This window comes from Mauremys mutica, chromosome 1, assembly GCF_020497125.1.
Source record: "Mauremys mutica isolate MM-2020 ecotype Southern chromosome 1, ASM2049712v1, whole genome shotgun sequence".
NCBI classification, from domain to species: Eukaryota; Metazoa; Chordata; order Testudines; family Geoemydidae; genus Mauremys; species Mauremys mutica.
The window spans coordinates 323,430,468-323,443,541 of record NC_059072.1 but is presented as its reverse complement, the minus strand read 5'-3'; the positions used below and the strand labels follow the sequence as shown (position 1 = coordinate 323,443,541).

The 13,074-nt window shown below is 43.3% G+C and overlaps 1 long non-coding RNA gene across 1 annotated transcript; it reads right to left on the bottom strand.

Moving 5' to 3' along the window:
• Nucleotides 1-2,740: 2,740 nt before the first annotated feature.
• LOC123355800 lies at nucleotides 2,741-10,568 on the bottom strand. The gene is made up of 3 exons (XR_006575202.1): nucleotides 10,516-10,568; nucleotides 6,720-6,924; nucleotides 2,741-3,110 (listed from the first exon to the last, which is right to left on the bottom strand). It is a non-coding gene; the product is annotated as an uncharacterized LOC123355800 (long non-coding RNA).
• Nucleotides 10,569-13,074: the final 2,506 nt, after the last annotated feature.

The window sequence follows — 13,074 nt, the reverse complement described above, 5'->3', positions numbered from 1 at the left end:
TGTTTTTGTTGCAAACTCTTCCAGTCCAATGTTCCAGCCACATTGGGTTCTACAGGAACAATGGGCTGGAAAAATCTGGCTAGAAATCTGGCACGCCATGAGAAGGCAGCAAATCAACAGAGAGCATTCCATAGGTGGAAAGAGCTTGAGATGAGACTGAGGTTAAAGGCCACCACAGATGATTAGCATCAAGAGAAGATTGCATCAGAGTCTTTTTACTAGCAAAATGTTCTGAAAAGGCTCATTGCCATTGTGAGAATGCTTGCTACCCAAAACCTAGCACTGCGTGGCACTTCAGATAGCTGTATGTGCCAAACAATGGAAACTTCCTTAAAATTGTGGAGCTGATGGCTGAGTTTGATGCTGTACTCCAGGAGCATCTAAGAAGAGTCACCACCCAAGAAATGTTCACACACCACTACCTTGGAAAAACAATTCAAAATGAGATCATATTGTTACTGGCAACAAAAGTCAAACAGAAGATTGTGGCAGATCTGAAGTCAGCAAGATATTACTCTGTTATTCTGCACTGCACACCTGACATCAGCCATACAGAACAAATTACATTAATAGTGTGTTTTGTAACATTAACAGAATCTAGAGAAAATGTCCCTGCAATGGTGACTGTCAGAGAGCTTTTTCTAGAATTTGTTGACATTGATGATACTACAGGAGCTGGTATGACAAATGTGCTTCTTAAAAAGCTGGAAGATATGGGAATTGCGATAGCTGACATGAGAGGTCAGGGCTACGATAATGGTGCCAACATAAGAGGAAAGAATACAGGAGTGCAGACACAGATCCAAGAGTTAAACCCTCGAGCTTTTTTTTTTCCCCATGCAGTTCTCGTTGATTGAACTTGGTGGTCAGTGATGCAGCATCAGCTTCTAGTGAGGTTGCTGAATTTTTTAATGTCATTCAAAGCATCTATGTATTTTTCTCTGCATCAACTCATCGATGGCAAATTTTGAAGCAACATCTGGGAACATCCTCCTGACACTGAAACCACTGAGTGCCACATAATGGGAAAGTCGAGTGGAGGCGATAAAGCCTATTAAACACCACATTGGGAAGATAGATGATGCCAAAGTTGCCATTATGGAGGATAATACTATGACAGGAACTGTTTGAGGGAGAACAGTGGCAGAGGGAAATGGAATCACCAGAAACATACATAACTTCAAATTTCTGTGTGGCTTAGTGTTGTGGCATGACATACTGTTTGAAATAAATGTTATAAGCAAGAGACTCCAAGGTGTTGACCTTGGTATATCAGGAGCAATGGAACAACCGGACAAAGCAAAGTCATACTTACAGTCTTACCAGTCAGATGAGGGATTTCAAAACGTTCTGAAGAGTGTACAGAAGTTGGCAGAGGAAATTCACACTGAAGCTACTTTCCCACCTATTCAAGAATACAAGAGTCATTGAAGAAGAAGATATTTTGATTATGAGGCACGGGATAATCCCATAAGAGACCCCAAATAACAATTCAAAGTTGAATTCTTTAACCAGGTGCTAGATTGTGCAATACAGTCAGTTGAAGAACATTTCATGCATCTCAAGGAACACAGCAGTATATTTGGGATGTTATATGATATTCCAAAACTCCTCACTATACCTGAAGAAGACCTACACCAGCAACGCATGGCATTAGAGACAGTGTTGACACATGATGACATGCATGATATTGATGCAAGTGATTTAGGCGATGAACTGAAAGCCCTTTCAAGATATATTTGCAGAATCAACTCCAAAGGCTGTTCTGGAATATATATGCACAGATAAGATGACCACCCTTTTTCCAGTGGCTGCTGAGAGAGCAGCTGGGCCATTTCTACTTGGAACTGTCTGTTCTGCTCATATTCAACCAGCTGGGCTTCCTGCAGGCACTGCTTGGTGGCCAGCAAGCAACGCCTCTGGAACTGGTGATTCCTTTCATTCTCCGCCTGCTGTTGATTCACTGTCAGTTAGACTATCTCCTCCATGCCCTTCTCAATGGAAGGTGTTCAGGTCAGTCCCTGTTCAGATGCCACGTGTAAAAGGATTGGGAACTGTCTGATAGCTTCCTCCTCCTCCTGGACCTGGCTTTGCTCTTGCTGAGCCAGCTCACTCCCTGGGGTAATTCTGCCTGAGCGCTCTAAGGGAATCCAGGGGAAACAGTTTCCAGCATGGTTAATAGTTTGATTTTAAGCTTGATGAACAAACAAATCAAAACCTCCCTGACTCTTCCTTCAAAAGTCTGTGCAGGCCCAGTAGTCCCTTCCCCAAGTCTGTCCCTCACACCAGTAACTTCAGCAACCCAGAATTTCCAGGCTTATACCTCAGGCATAAAGGACTTCACACAGTCTCCCTTCTGTCCATTTGGTTTCTGAAGCAATTCCCTCTTTTCAGTAGCTCCAGTAGCAGTCCATTGGGAGTGTGGCCCCTCAGCTTTCTGCAGGGTGGACAGTCTCCCCCCCTCCATTTCCTGTTGCCCTCTTTTATACAGTCAGCTAATCGAGTTACAGCTCTTTCTCAGGTGCAGCAGGTGGGGCTAATCAGTCAATTGCAGGCCTCTGACCCAGAGGAATGGTGTGACTTGTACCTTCACAGTGTTTGTTTAAAGAAAAAGTTTAAACTTTAAAAGTCTTCATTTATTCATACATTTGATAAGATTCAAAGTTATTGTAGCATATGCACCAAAGAAGTCCCTAGTAATGGCTGACACCTTATCAAAGAGCTCTATTGATCACTCAGATTTTCTGGAGGCTCTGGATAATATAGCAGCCCAAGCATGTGTCATTTTTATTGGCCTCTTAGTCTCACCACAGAAATTAGAACTGATTAAAACAGCCACTAGTGCTGATATGCAACTACAACTGGACCCAAGTTTAGAAGCATGGCTGTCCCAGTTACTTAGCAAGACCTCATATCTGGTCCATGACTTCTATTATTTTACAATTAGATGAAACTCTTTGAAACTGAAGGTCCAATTACTTCTGGGAATGACGTAGCTCCACTGTCCTTGCAGGATATTTTAGAAAGGATACATCAGGATAACAGGGCTTTTCTAGAAATGCCATGAGTAAGCTGGAATGTCAGTGAGATGCTCCGGCACAGAGTACGACCTACAATCAAGCAAGTTGTACAGAATAACCATAAATACACAACTCAAAGAAATGTTCATATCAAAAATTGTACCTAGTAAGATTTACAGCAGAATAGCACTAGACCCGTGGTGAGAAAAGGTAAATAACTATCTGCTCCCAGTGGCTATCTTTCTAAATTTGTAGAAATTCTGCTTCTCACGCGACTCAAACGTCAATTGGTCACAGGAAGTTAAAAGACATCTTTTCTAGTTTTGTCTTTTGTCAGAAATAATCACTGACAATGCTCATTACTTTGCGAGGGCTGTCTTCCAAGCTTCTGGAATGAAATTTCAAGGAGCTTACTTCCAGTCCCCCACCTTCAAGAGAATAGACCCCTCAGGGAGCACAGTATAGGTAACTAATAAAACTCTACAGCTAACAAAATTGATTATTAGCTCTACTGAGCTGTAGGGCAACCCCATTCTTCAGTCTCAGGAGTAAGCCTGACTCAGCTGCTTATGGGTCAATGGATCAGTATAACACTGCTAACTTTTGAGTAAATATTCATTATAAGTCATGCTGCGTAAAGAATGTGAGACTGAGATGTCAAATCTAAGAGGTCTCAGGCTCTCTTCTTTATTTACCAGCATGCAGCCTAAAGCTTACACAAGAGCTTAAAACAAAGTTTAACCAGGAGACCCAATCTTGACCAAATTGAATGAGGAAAAATATTGGATAACACCAGATGCAGTCACGGGATATAGCTGCACCTCAAGGTAGTTAGTCATTTTCACCTGCTTCCAAATTGTGTTGAATTGTCTTGTGGCCCCAGTAGCAATAATACTCCCTTTGGGAAGAGAAAAATAGTCCTGTTGTGAAGAGCCCTAACTTGACTGAACAGGAGTCTACAGCTCTGTAATTTGATAACTGGAAAATTAACTGGCTAAACCTCAAAGTTAGAAGATGACCCAGATCTGAATGTCTGGCAGAGAGTCTGGATCTATAATTTGTTAAATATTAAATTTTGATGCAATTATTTAAACAGAGAAAGAAAAGCCAGAAGCAATTTGGTCAAACAATTTTTGAGTTTTAGCCAAAAAAAAAGGTCTCAGCAGTATTTGGCCAAAAATTTTCAGTTTTGGGTTGCTGAAAACCAAGATAGTTTTGGTTTTAAAAAACCAAACAAATAACCCTTTCCATTCTACTCTACTGGGGTTTCCAGGTGCTACCATAATACACACAATACACACAATAATTAACAACGGTACAGCCTGACATTTCCCTCCTGTTGAGCTAAGCAGTATTGGACCACTGAGCAGCCCTATGGCATGTAGGTGAACTTTGGCTTACTGGGAGTTTTGGTTAACTGAAGTTTGTGAAATTGGGGTTTCCCTGTCTATAGTAGATATAGAGCAATATTGTTTGCCTACATTTCATACTCAGGTCAAATTATTCCTGGTACTTTCCTTAGTCCTGGGGAAGTGTTGCCCTTGTTCTAATTAATGCTGACCTTTTTTATGAATACAAAGTTATCTTTTATTGTCTTATCTATTAGCATTGTGTCTTGTTATTTTCTAGCTTTTGCTTCCTTCCTTACACAGTAAGATACTTTTTTACTGTATAGGGAGTGTAACTTTTTTCAAGATGATGTGTGTGGTGGAGGATAGCTCCATGATGTGGCACAGGGGTTGTTTTTTGGAGGAAAACTCAATTACATTCTCTGAAGTCAGAAAGTCTTAAAGAAAGTTATTAAGAACTCATTCCCTGAGAACCCCTGGATGTTAATATATAATATTGTCATGCTTTCTCTTCCTCTCTAAAAACAGTGTTTCCTCAGATTACTCAAAGCATGAAAAAAGATGTAATTACTGCTCATACAGCTTTGTAGAATTTCTTCTGGTACGCATGTAGTGCACTATAGAAATCCACTGGAGAGCCATTCACAAGGCATACCGGGCTTTTAGTATTTATGTTAAATTTGATGTCCTCTTACCAGTAACACAAATATAATGCAGGCAGAGATTAGAACAGAAGCCTTGAAATAGAGCCAATACTTAAATATATTTTCTTCTGAATTTGAGCAGGCTGATAATTATATCTTTTTCAACTGTATTTATTTTGTTTACTGAAGTGATAAGTTTAGTTGCACTGTTAATAGAGATATTGGACTCTAGTATTTCCCTCCCCCCATATATTCCTATTATTTGTATTTAATTTAAAATTTTCACTTGTGTAGGGAGGCAAAAGCTCCCTTCATGCACATGACTTATTGAGCACTGGATAAATTCTAAGGTCTCTGGGCCTGATTCTTATCTCATACTGGTGTTACAGCTCTGCATGACACCATTCACTTAAATGGAGTTACTCCTGATTAACAAGGAATTTTTGCACCCAAGGCAAAGGCCGGCTTCAGGTTATTTGGCGGCAATTCGGTGGCAGGTCCCTGAGTCCCTGTCGGAGGGAAGGACCTGCCACCGAATTGCCGCCACCGCTTCATTCATTTTTCGGCAGCAATTCGGCGGTGGGTCCCTGAGTCCCTCTTGGAGACACAATACAGTTACTCTAGCTGAGGAGCAAGTGAGAGTGTGTAACTTGAATGGTGTAGACATGGATCCACGGAAAAATTAAAATCTCCAGTACAATGGGTACAGGACAAATTAAGTGTGTTTAATCATAATGGTGACACTGGGGTGCTGAGGAGTTATTATGGTATTTATAAATATAATCTGTGATGGTTTAGGCAAATTAATCTTAAATTCATTTCCAAAATTAGGCAAAACACAGCAACAGAAAAGGTGGCAAAAGACATTTGGCAAATATTTCTTATGAGGAAAAGTCAGCTAAAGCTTTGTGTCATTTTGAAATGGAATGTATGACCCAATAATTGAAAGCTACACTGTAGAAGCCGTTGATAGCAATACATTATACTAACAAAATTATTATTAGTGGGTGAAGTTGAGAAAGTATCCAATATCTACACATTTAATTTCAGGGATTATTATTTACACATGATCTATTACCCCAGTGCAAAGTACAGTTGTCAGGATCACAGAGATGATTTAGGATTTTTCAGTCCCAAATTCTTTTGTTTCTCCAAATTATGGTTTCATCGAGTCCCCAAGATCACAGTATACTCTTCCTATACAGTCATCCCAAATGCACTGGAGGAAATGCAGGAGCACTGAATTATAACTTGGTTTCTAATCAGAGGTTCAGCAACCTCTTTGTTCTTAAATGGGAATTTTACAAGCGCTCTAATGAAGGATCCATATCTACGGTCTTGTCTTAAAGAAGGTATTAGACAGACTAAAAAGAGGGTGTGGTAATGACACTGATATATTCAAGGTATTTGAACCTGTTTAATTATAATATTTTCATAATTTCTAGTAAGACAACGCAAGTTAGGCTCTTAACTCCCTAAAAACACTTAGTCCTGATTCACATTTACACAGAAGGCCTTTTACACAGCTCTGTCACTGTAAAAAAAAGGGGCCTGAAAATGGGAGTGGCCCATTTCACTGCTAGAGTGATATTAAAGGGGCTCAGTGTCAATGAAAACCAGGTTTTTGTATGTCTGAGACATAATAATGTAAAAATTAGGATGTTTGCTATCTATATACAATAAAGCCAGATTGTATTGAGTAGTACCTTTACTCTGTAAGTAGTCCCATTGACTTCAGCCATAAGCGGAGAGGCCAGTCCTGTATGTATCCTTGTGGTGGGGCTCTCTCACCCTTGGAGTGCTCCCTTGCATCCATGCAGGATGTTGCCTCTATCTTCAGCTCCAGCACCTCCTGCTGCCACCTGCCTCTGGCCCCACGTCTTCTGTGTCTCAGCCCTGAGGCCAAGTCACCTAAATTGAGAACCCTTCTGGGGTATCAAACAAGTCCAAACAAAACTGAATAGTTCTTCTGTCCTCTTGGGCTACTGAAGTCTTCTCGTCTCTACTTACAGCCCCTATCTCAGGGCTTCTCCAATCTGGCAGGAGCCTGCACTGTCCCTGTTGTCTCTGTCTGTGTACCCTAACCCTGGGCTTTTCTCAGACAGAGAGACCTGTCTCCTCTGCTGTCTCTCTCTCAACTGAGTTTCTTCAGTCTACTTATGATAACTTAGCTCTGCCCCTTGTGATCAGGAGCCAATTAGCTACTCACCTCTCCAGGAGCAATATGTGGTTAATTGGGTGCATTTGCTATCACGTGATGGGGGTTAAGCTCCATTAATGTCTCATAAACTGACTTCCCAGTTACCTCAGTGGGAGATGGGTTTGCAGGGCACTTGCAGGATGGGTCCCTCAATATAGCCATGCACAGTAAACTGCTGTGAGTCTCTTAGGCCTGGTCTACACTAAGGGGGGGGGGTCAAACTAGGGTACGCAAGTTCAGCTACGCAAATAGCGTAGCTGAACTCGAAGTACCCTAATTCGACTGACTTACCCGTCCAGACGCGGCAGGGTCGAACTCCGCAGCTCCAAGGTCGACTCCGCCACCGCCGTTCGCGGTGGTGGAGTTCCGGAGTCGACCGGAGCGCGTGGGGAGTTCGAACTCACCGCATCGACCTGGACGGTGAGTATAGACCTACCCTTAGAATGTATCTATGAAATCTCTACTCTATCTTATAGTGTCAATCACTTATTTTTTGGGCCCATATTTATTGTTGTCTGTTGCTTAAACAAGCTTTTTCGTTTTTAAGAGTAATTTCAGAAGCTTTTGCTAATGCAGGATTATAACTCCTCATGACTCTTCCCAATCATTTACATTCCCAGTAACAATTTTATTTTAAAATATACATTCTCCTTGTTATTTTAGCTTCTATTCAGGATTGTATAAGATTTACTATGCAATATAATCACTATTGCCATACATAGTTTCCTCCCCATAGAATACTGATTCCCAGTTATGCTCTTTTGGGAATCATTGTTAACTTGTTCATTCCCCATCTCTCTCTCAACCCCTCTGCCTACCTTCCACACCAAAAAAATCCCTTTGTGTTATAAGGCAAGTGGTCTTCAAATCTTCCAGATTTGTGCAGGCAACAAAGTAGTGTCACTTTGACTATTACTGCACAAACCCTTGTAAGTTGACAGTGGTTTTGGTCTGGTTGTGTAGAAGTAGCACCCCCTTTCCTAATTTTACATTAAAGACCCGATGCTGCGTGCATGCCAATCAACAGCAAAGCTCCCATGGAGTTCAGTGGTGCAGTATCCTTTCCTTAACGTACAGCACATTCTTCTTGTTTGACACCAAAGCACCAAAATAAGAAACATGAGCTTATATATTTCAAAATTTGAAACCTTCTTATTTAAAAATGCCCTATGGAGCAGGCACCATTATTTGCAGCTAAAATAAGAAAAAGGGAATAATTTCTGGCTTGCTTTTATGAACAAAACATCCTGTTGTTTTTTTCTCAGCAAATTGAACAGAGCTGTGTTCTCTCTCTCTCTCTCTCACACACACACACACACTTTGCCCAGTCTTACAATCTCATATAATACATGATATATAACCAAATATTTTTTTCTTTTTAGAAAGAGTTTCTATCAACAGCAAACTTTAAACATATTATAATGTATTAAATTCTCTCTCTCTCTTCCCTAGATTAATTTAGGGCCTTCAATGTGATTAACAGTGAGGAAAGGCCAAATATTATTTGTAAAATTAAAGATGTAGGCATACAATGAATATAGAATTAAAACTTCCAGTGGCTCAATAAGAGGCAAAATATAGACAGTGAGGGTAATTAATAACTGGAACAATTTACCAAAGAATGTGATGCATTCTCTGTCACTGAAATCTTTAAACTGAGATTAAAGGTCTTTCTAAAAATATGCTCTACTTTAATCCGAAGTTATGGGCTTGATGCAGGGTTTACTGGGTGAGGTTCTGTGGGCTGAGTTATTATTCAGGAGGTCAGATTAGGTTATCGTGATGGTCCTTGTGGCCTTAAAATTTACAAATCCACAATTAACGCAATGGGCCACAGTGTTACTCTAGTTTTACAGTGGATCAGTTCCATGAATTTTCATTTATCCAATTCTATGCACGCTGATTGGCTGTGAGTGTCTGACCCCTAGAGCCTCCTAACTGCTCCACACCCGCAAATCATAGGAGCACTGCCTCCTCAACTCTTGAGTTCCTATGTGCTTCTGTCTGGCAGCTGCTCCCAAATGCCTGCTCCCCATATAGAAAACTGCTGATAAAATTTGCAGATGATGCAAAGACTGGTGGGATTATAAATAATGAGCACAGGGCAGTTATACAGAGCACTCTAGATCGCTTGGTAAGATGGGCCTATTCAAATCAAATATGTGTAAATACAACTAAATACAAGGTCATACATTTGGAACAAGGAACACAGGCCAAACCTACAGAATTGGGGCTTGTTTTCTGAAAACCCAGTGACTCTGAAAAAGATTTAGGAGTTATAGTGGACAAGCAACTCAGCATGAGCTCCCAGTGCAACGCTGTAGCAAAAAGGGATAATGCAATAGATAGACTCGGGAGTAGGAGCAGAGAGAAAATGCCTTACAGTGAGAGATTTAAAAAGAACAAAAAGATTGAGAGGTGAGTTAATTACAATGTATAAGTACCTTTATGGGGAGGAAATACCAGGAAATAAAGGGGTCTTCAGAGAAAGGCCTAACAAGAACCAAAGGGTAGAAGCTGAAGCCAGAAAAATTCAAACTAAAAATAAGGCACACATTTTTAACAGTGAGGGTGATTAACCATTGGAGGAAACAGTGGATTCTCCAGCTCTTGACGTCTTCGAATCAAGACTGGTTGCTTTTCTAGAAGATATGCTTTGGCCAAACACAAGTTACTGGGCTCCATACAGGGGCAATCAGATGAAATTATGTGGCCTATAGGAGGTCAGACGATGATCTAATGGGCTCCCAAACAGGGCCGCCCAGAGGATTCCGGGGGCCCGGGGTCTTCGGCGGCGGGGGGCCCCTTCCGTTCCGGGACCCGCCGCCGAAGTGCCCCGAAGACCCGCGGCGGGAGCCTCCCGCCGCCGAATTACCGCCGAAGCGGGACCCGCCGCCCGGTCTTCGGCGGTAATCCGGTGGCGGGGGGAGGGGTCCCCGCCGCGGGCCTTCGGGGCACTTCGGCGGCGGGTCCCGGAACAGAAGGGGCCCCCCGCCGCCGAAGACTGGGCTGCGCTTCGACGGCGGCGGGTCCCGCTTCTCCCCCCCCGCCCGGCCCCGGCCGCCGCTTCTCTCCTCCCCCCCGGCCGCGGCCGCCGCTTCTCCCCCCCCGGCCCCGGCCGCCGCTTCTCCCCGCCCGCCCGGCCCCAGCCGCCGCTTCTCCCCGCCCGGCCCCGGCCGCCGCTTCTCCCCCCCCCGCCCGCCCGCCCGGCCCCGGCCGCCGCTTCTCCCGGCCCGCCCGCCCGCCTGCCTGCCTGGCCCCGGCCCCCGCTTCTCCCCCCGGCCCCGGCCTTGGCCTCTTACCGAGCGCGTCGCCGGCAGGGCCTGAGCTCCGTCCCGCTCAGAGCCGCGTGGTGAGGGGGCGGGGCTGTGAGCTCCACGCCGAGCGGAGCCGTTGGAGCTCCCAGCCCCGCCCCCTCACCACGCGGCTCTGAGCGGGGCGGGGCTCAGGGGCTCGGCCGGAGTCTCGGCGCTTGATGCGCTGAGGCTCCAGGAGAGGGGCGGAGGCGGGAGCCTCCGCTCTTCTCTTGGGGGCCCCTGCGGAGCCCGGGGCCCGGGGCAAATTGCCCCCTTTGCCCCCCCCTCTGGGCGGCCCTGCTCCCAAAGGTTTCTGTAATGGCCTCCCAGTGCTCTCTGTACTGGGCTCAGTGTAGGGATAACTTGGTGTAATTTTTGGCCTCTGTTAGATGGGAAGTCCTAGTTGATGATCTAATGGTCTCCTTGCTCAGGGAGTTTTTCCATCCTGTGAGATTTTTCCATCCTGTGCTATGGAAACTGTATGGAAGTTAATGCCAACAGGGTTAATAGAATCTTTTACACATCCCTGAAGATGTGAGGCAGTATCGCCTGGCCTACTGTATCCCACCTTTGGCTTGCTCATCACAGGGCCTCAACCCAACTGCACTGAAGTGGAAGGAGGCATCTGTGGCATGAATGGGAAGGGGCAGCATTCCATGGAGCCACTGCTTCCTCCAGTTTCAATCCCCCTGCCCTGAATTCTACAAGGGTTGGTTCTTCTCTGCTCTTGTTAGCTGTAGGGAGAACATGGGCCTAAAAGTCCAGGAAACTAACTGACCTTAACTCCAGTGGGAGATACAACATCCTAAAAGTAGAGCATAGATAAAATATATGCCTGACAGATCTTTAATTTGAAGAGTTACTATATAGCCTTCAAACCAGGTTTGAACAATCTTATCACTTGTGCATATACTCTGTGTACCAGTACAGATCCAATTTTTAATAAATGAAATATGAATATATCATGAATATGAATATATATGAAGATGGGCCACACCAGAACCTTGTATCAAATCCCTCTAAACTTAGAGGCTTGGGGATAAAGTGAGACCTGGATCAAAAATCTCCTGCTATAGGGTTTGAAAAACTCAGCCAAAGCATTTGCTAAGCCAGCTACCACTTTTCATTGTGCAAAGTTTTAATGTGACCAACAAAATTTTTCAAAATTCAACCTCACCCTATTTTTACCCATGACTCTCTCCAAACAAACACTAATTCTTGCCAAATCCATCATTTGGCAATTATAGTTTTGAGTGTTAGGTATGCCCTGTGTATATATTTATTATTAATGGGCCCAGCTATCTTCACTCACACCGGTTGTGTACTGAACGCCTAATAATAACAAGTTTTATACTGACCTAAGTGGAGTTACTTCTGATTTACACCAGTGCAAAGAGGAGAATCAGGCCCCAATATTTTTCATTCTGACATTTTTAGGAATTTTCACTGCATTCCTCCATAGAACATTCCATTCTTCTCCTTTTGTTTTGATGTTTAAGTCATGTTCTCTCTAGTGATTAATGATTGGATCTTGTGGTTCGTTTATCTAGTTTATCTCTCAGAAACACATATCCATTCATTATAGACTGTAGAATTAAATACCATTGGGACTCTGTTCTGCTTAATTTCATTCTGCTGGTATTCATTTATTTCTACTAGTATCTTTCACTTCTTTAAAAAGGGACTTTAATGACAAATATATGGATGCTTCAGTCTATGGAAGAATAACTTATTCAATGAATCAGTCACAGTCCTTTGGCTTTGCCTTTCTGCTCAATAGTTGCGATTGAAATGATCCCTCTCTTTCCTTTTAGTAGTTTGCTTCTGTTTTTAATCAACAGATCTCCCCACAGTGCATGGGATACCACTTGTAGGACTGATTTAGAGCTTACAGTGAGGGGTGACAATATATTAATATAGATAGATATTTAATCTTTATTACTATTTTCTTACTGTAGTATAAACAGGGAAACTATGGCCCAAAACCCTGGCTGTGGCCAACCAATGCAGAATGTAATCTGTGAGGTTGCGGTGGGCGAGGGTGCATAGCTGGTGACTCCTCTAAATTGTGCAGGCTGCCATGTTCCCTACAGAACAGGGGTGGCATAGGAGCCATTCCAGGGCACCTGCTCTGTGCTACTGGAGGTGATCCTCTGATGTCTAGTTACACTGGCTTTAGGGATTCATGCATAAGGCAGCCCTAATGTAGGGGAGAAGCTATATACGGTTCCCCTGGAGAGTAAGAGAGGTGGGATGTGCCATTTCATACTTCTATTTACAATTTGTTTCTCTTTGTAAATATGTATTAGATATCAGGGGGTTAAACTCAAGAAGAGGCAACAATCATGTAAAAATTCCTAAACCCGGGCTCTGACACAGATTGTAACTGTAGTGGGTTACTGTTGTCTCAGCAGGAAGCAGCTTTGGAACTAGTCAGAGGCTGTTTTGGTGGGCAGCTTCTCAGTTCTTTCCAGTCAATCATGCTGTTTTGCAGTGTTTGAATTATGGGAGGGAGCCATCTTGTGTGTGCAGACAGTAGGAAGGGAATGAGACAAATATCCCCAG